We start from the raw sequence: 5,988 nt of genomic DNA on the forward strand, positions 1-5,988 counted from the left end.
GGGCATGCACACTTCCAGGGAAGGAGCATTTCCTGCAGGCACCTGCTGGAAGCTTCCCTGCCTGTGGTTAGACAGCTGTCCTAGTGAACAGCCTTCTCAGCTCCACACACTCAGCCTGAGAGTGACCCCCTCCGTACAGCAGATGGTTGGAGCCTCTGCTCAAGGCCCCAGGTCCTCCCGAGTTACGTATTCCCGGCGTCTCTCAGGACAGTTTCCAGGCTCCCGGTTCTCCTTCCCACCGGGATGCGGGCTGTGCGCTCTGATGAGAAAGAAGGAGGCAGCCCTGGCTAGTGTTGGTCACCTCTGAATTCCTGTATCATCTCATTTAACCCTCTCGTCCCTTTGGGAACCAAGGCTCATCTCCTTTCTAAAGAAGCCAAATCGCCAAGAGGCCAAGTGAGTTGCCCAAGACCAGACCGAGCAGTGAGGACAGGGTACGGTGTGGACCAGGGTCCATCTCTAGGACCTCACTTGCTCTCGCAGCAACTTGGGTCTTGGGGTACAAGGGCATGCAGTTTGGGGCCCTGCGGAAGGCTGCTGAGCCGTGACCGAGAACAGCATGGCGGTGGGCTGTCCGTGAAAGGCAAAGGGGGTATCCTCCTCATCTTTCCCGGGAGTTCCCCTGCCAGGAGGGTCTCCTTTCTGGCCACTGTGCCAGCTGCCTGTAGGTAAAAGGACAGCACACTGTCACCTACAGTCAGAGCCCCCTTTGCTTCTGTAGAAGCAGGACAGGCAAGGAAGACGGAGGAAGGAAGATGGCTTGGACGGAACAGGAGTGCTCCACCCTGCACATTCTTCTGTCCAGCTCCTGGAGCGAGATGAGGGAGAGGACAGAGCGGGGGCTGATTGGTCCCAGACACACCTGAGCCATTCATGGAGTTCTGGTTAGGGGTCTCGTGACTCTACAGTCAGCATGCTTAGGCGTGACACTAGCTCTGACACTAGTAAGCTGTGTGTAAGGGACTTACTCTATCCTTGGGATGATAATATTGGTTTCATGAGTCATTGTGAGGTTTCATGGGGCCCTTGGAATAGTGTCTGGCACACAGTAAATACTCAATGAATGTACCTACTCAGAGGACATCATCCTTGTATTTATGACTCTGAACCTGGGGAACACAGACCAAGGGATACAGAATCAGTACCTACGGTCAAATGGGTGTTGGAGCATCCACAGTGGATGATCACTGATAAACTGAGACCACCTCTCAGCTTCATGGGGTCACGGTAGGAGCCACAGGGACTGACACACTGGAAAGCCAATGGCCTTATAAGGAAGGAAGCTACTGCCCAGCCAGTTGCTGTCCTGTGAAAATTTGGATCTTGTTGCCACATCTTTGGATTTTCCAAAGAAGTGGGAAATTTGGATTTGTATGTGAAATGTATTGATTTTTAAAGTTTTTTTTAAAGTTTATTTATTTTGAGAGAGAGTGAGAGCAAGCAGGGAGGAGCAGAGAGGGGGAGGGAAGGAGGGAGAGGGAGAGGGAAAGGGAGAGGGAGAGGGAGAGGGAGAGGGGAGGGAGAGAGAGAGAGAGAGAGAGAGAGAGAGAGAGAGAATCCGGAGCAGACTCCACACCATCAGTGCAGACAGAGACCGAAGCAAGGCTCGAACCCATGAATCGCAAGATCATGACCTGAGCTGAAGTCAAGAGTCGGCTGCTCAACCGACTGAGCCACCTAGGTGCCCCTATACGTACTGAATTTTTAAAAGTGGCAATTAATTTAGTCAAAATAACGCACACACAGCAAAAAGGGTGCAGGCCAACTTAAACTCTTCTGTGAGCCTCCAGGGCGCAGCTTTCCCAGAAACATACTGCCCCCCAGGCCAGGTCAGGCTTCTGCAGCCCTTGGAGGGGAGGAGACTGTAGTGACGCCTGGATCTGCCCCGCAAGCCACCCAGATCCCAAGCCTGCCTCTTCTGCACCTGTGTCAGAGCAAAGGCTGGAGAGCAAGGGTGTCTGAACTGTGAATGTGATTGTGCACCAGAGCCCAGCTCCGCCCGACCTTGCCACATCTGGCCCAGAAACAGCTAGAAGAGGCAGGGGGATGACTTCATCCCACGTGTTATGTGAACTGAGCACCTACTACGTGCCTGTCACTGTTTCACTGTTCCGGGAGCCAGAGAGACAGCAGTGAGTCCCAGAGGCCAGCCCCTCCCCTGGCGGCACGGACATTAAGGTGCGCGCGCACAGGAGGGAGGCACAAGTATGGACAGATGGCAGACACGCAAATGTCCTGTCAGGGGCCACGCGTGCTGTGCTGTGAGAAACAGAGCAGGGAAAAGGAGACCAGGAGGGGCAAAGGCCCTGAGGTGAGAGCGAGGTGTCTGTCAAATGTGATGGGAGCCAGAGATAAGATGCTGAACGGGAGGTGTGTGAAGGAGACGGCGCTGAGAAGTGAGCAGGGGCAGGGCCCAGTGGGGCCCTTCTGGTAACCAGACTCTCTGAACCCCAGATGGAGGCCCAGAAGAGCTGCTGGCCTCTTTAGCTGATTTTTGACATACAGTTTGTTCTGTTCCTGTGCTCGCTCCCTAACATCCCTGGGCGGATAACATCTTCTGGTGAATCTTTTGTGTCTACAACGTACGCACGATCAAACTTGTTGAGTTCTTGAGGGTGGAAAGCCCGATTCTTGTTCAGGTCTGAGGTCTCGCCACCTCTATGTTCCCCGCAGTAAAAATGTGTGCAAGTGAAATAATGACCTGGCCTTAAGCATGTTACTGCACTTCTCACATCTTAGTTGCCTTTCCTGTAAAATGGGGATGATCACGGGTGGAGAGGAGGGATGAGATGACAGCAATAAAAACTGGGAGCCCAGGTAACCTGGGCCTCGGGAGGCCACTGGTGTTCTCCGGTTTTGAAAGGTCTCTCTTGCTATGAGTTCTGAAGGGCCCTCCTGGGGCAGGGAACCCCCACTGACTTCCCTCAGGCCACCAGGGCAGCTCTGACGGGAGCTAATGGGGAAAGAAGCATGCTAGACACCCCTCCTGGAAGCGCTTGTCCCCTCAGCCTAAACTCTTGTTGCCCTGAATTATGCTTTCATTTAAGCCATTTTTAGTCTGTAGGCTGTTCCCTCCCACACCTGCCCAGCCAGTCCCTACTCCCACCCCACAGCCCAGGCATCTGAGCCCCAGCCCTGGGTCCGAGTCCCAACAAAGGCAGGCCCCAGGGGACCAGCAGCCACCAATTCCAAGACCGGGCTTTCTGGGAGTGGCCGGCAGAGTCCCTTTGAGATGGAGAGTGGCCAGCAATCCAGAGCCCCCCCCCACTGGTATCTGGGTTCCCTCGAGGTTCTCCCGCTAGAGACAGAGAGAGGGGCGTCGCCTCAGCCACCTCCCGGCTCCCCGTCCTCTTTTTTTCCCAGGCTGCGGGAGGCGAAGGGTTAAATCCCATAGAGCTGATGCTCTGACTCCAGGCTAGAGGGGCCCGGGAAGCTGGGGTCACTTCCTGCTCCGTCCCAGTCACCCTGAACTGGTCCCCGGGTCCTCAGCCTGGGATCACCCCTTGAGAAGGACCCCAGAGTCCTCGGCGCCCAGCCCGCCCCCCGAGGCAGGGCATTCAAGGGGTTAAGTCCCCTGGGGCTGGATTCTGCCTTCCGGCCTTCCCCAGACCCCAGAGCCGTGAGTTGGGGACGCCTGGGTTCTTGGGGGGTGGCCCGGAGGGCCCGGGACGGGCGCNCGGGGGCGCGCGGGCCAGCGCCCCCTCCCCACCCCTGGCGCCTGTGGGGTGGGGGCCGGGCCGGGGCCGCGAGGGGCCGAGGATTCTGGGAAGAGCGCGAGGGTCTGGCTGTGGGGGAGGGGAGGGAGGGCGTGAGCATTCTGGGAAGAGGGAATTGGGCCGCCGGCGGGGCCGGGGCTCCGCGGAGCGCCGGAATCCTGGGGGCCCAGCGGGCAGGGGAGGCCGGGAGNGGCCTCAGTCCGCACCTCTCCGCGAGGCAGCCTCCTGCTGCTTTCCTTCCCTCCGCAGCTGGGCAGCTGGGCTGGAGCGAGGTCCAAGGCCTGTGTCCCGGGGCCAGAGCCTGGGCCCCGGTGGACTCTCAGCACTTCTTGCCTCCCTCGGTGTTCCCACTTTCCTACTCCATGCGGCCTTGGCATTAACCCTTTCCCTTCTGCTCTGGACAGCCGAGCTTGAATTTCTCGGGACATTCAAGGTACAAGAGCTCTTACCTGTCCTGGGCGAGCACAGGAGGCCTCTTCAGAATAGGCAGCCCCCGCTCAGCCCCCAGCTCGGCGGAGGCCCCCTGCTTCCACCACTCCAAAGACACTTCCAGATGGGGGGAGGGCGCATTCTCACAGCCCAGCTTGCTGCAGAGATGAAGAAATTAATTTACTTCCCAAAATCTAACTCCCATCTCTCCTACTGCTATTTGGCAGCGTCCGGCGAGCTCCTGCTTCGCTTTGGTTGTCTCCCAGCTGCCTCTTCTTGCACTACTGTCCCCATACACACAGTGCCCATCCCACAGGGCCGCTCAGAGCCCCCACCCTCCCCAGGGACTCTGTTCAGGCTCTAAACATCGTGGGAACCCAGGATTTAGCTCCCATGGCCTTATTCCCTCATCCTGGATCCTATCACCCTTATTGGAGCGGTGGCTATGTTTTTACCTGGAGGCCACGCTGGACTCCCGTTCCTTTGCTGCCATTTCCTTGCAGAGTGACCTTTAAAGACATTAGGCCATACAGGTTTTCCAGGAACAAGGGGCATCGCATTCATTCGCCTTCATTCATTCAACAAAATTTAGCAAGCGCCTCTTTATGTGTTAGGCGCCATCCTACGCGTGGGATACGGCAACAAAACAGGAAAAAAAATACAAAATAGAAGAAGGGGTGCCAGGATGGGCGTGATAATGGCAGGCTTTGGGGGGGACTACTGTTTTGAGGTCACAGGTGCAGACTGTCAGGCCTAGTCACTGGATCCAGCAAGCCACGGAAACCTCTTGGTCCTGGGATTTTCTCCATCTCCTGGCCAGCAGGTTCTGTCTGAGCAGGAGTCTTCATCACCGGCTCCTGCCGGCAGCCCCACATTTATGAGTTTCACGTGACTCCCAAGGTCATCTCCCTCTCGGAGGCCCCGGGCAAGCCAGACTCAGAAGCTTGCATTTCTGAGCTTAGCGCTGCCACTTCCCAGCCTGTGACCTTGGAGAAATCTCCCTGCGTGTTGATTTCCTGATCTGTAAAATGGACAACCTGATTCCGCCCGCAGGCCTGTGGGGAGGATTGGGAGAGAGAACAAGGACACCACAGGCACCGGGTCAGCTGCGGGGCACCCTCCGCACACCTGTCCCTTCTTTTTCCTTTCCACTCCGCTCTCAAGGTCGTCCCTGTAGAAGCCCCCGATGGCTTTAAACTTCTCCCCCACCCCCCACCCCCAGCTGCTTGGCCTCCTCTCTGTGCTCTTAATGGAAAAATGCCGCAGTCCTTTTAGAGAGTCCCTGTCCCCTCAGGGAAATCTGATTGTTGTTTTTGTTGTTGTTGTTGTTGTTGTTTTAACTCCTCAAGTGTTCCAGGCACTGCCAGTTCTCGGGGCTCGCTCGTAAGGAAAGTTTATTGGTCCCAATTAGCAGCCCCATTAAGGAGGAAAATTAGAGTCTTAATGAGCTTCCTCTGATTAGCAAAATAACAGGTTTCCTAGCCTCTGGGCATCCGAGTGGTGGGGTGAGAGCCTCCTTCCCCTGTGGGTGTCAGATCCTTCTCTAGCCCCCAGTCTGGGTTCAAAGGGTTACGACTGATGAGCTTTTAATTACACTCTTAAGTTCACCTACTGGCTTAGTTGTGAGGTGAAGATCCGGAGCAGGAGTCCGGCCTGCAGGGGTAGGGGCCCCGCGGTGAGACCAGGTGCTCAGAAAAATGGGGAGGTGGGAAGCTGAAGGTCACAGGAGACCTAATAAGGCCTGGGGCCCGCAGGTGAAGGAGTGGGGGCTTGGGGAGGAAAGCAAAGCAGATCAGCTCCATTGTGTGTTCCTCTCTCCACCCCCACCCCCACCCCCACCCCG

Source organism: Crocuta crocuta, unplaced genomic scaffold, assembly GCF_008692635.1.
Source record: "Crocuta crocuta isolate KB4526 unplaced genomic scaffold, BGI_CrCroc_1.0 scaffold73, whole genome shotgun sequence".
Lineage (NCBI taxonomy): Eukaryota > Metazoa > Chordata > Mammalia > Carnivora > Hyaenidae > Crocuta > Crocuta crocuta.